A 230-nucleotide genomic window follows, 5' to 3' on the forward strand; every position below is an offset into this window, starting at 1 on the left:
GTCCCGTCCCGTCCCGTCCCGTCCCGTCCCGTCCCGTCCCGTCCCGTTCCATCCCGACCCGACTCGACCCGACCCGACCCGACCCGATCCGATCCAATCCGATCCAATGAAATCCAATCCAATCCAATCCAATTTTATCTAATCAAACCTAATCAAACCGAATCCCATCCCATCTCTGTTTCTGTTTCTGTTTCTGTTTCTGTTTCTGTTTCTGTTTCTGTTTCTGTTTC

The sequence above is a fragment of the Hyposmocoma kahamanoa genome, unplaced genomic scaffold (genome assembly GCF_003589595.1).
Source record: "Hyposmocoma kahamanoa isolate Upper Pololo Valley unplaced genomic scaffold, ASM358959v1 296, whole genome shotgun sequence".
NCBI classification, from domain to species: domain Eukaryota; kingdom Metazoa; phylum Arthropoda; class Insecta; order Lepidoptera; family Cosmopterigidae; genus Hyposmocoma; species Hyposmocoma kahamanoa.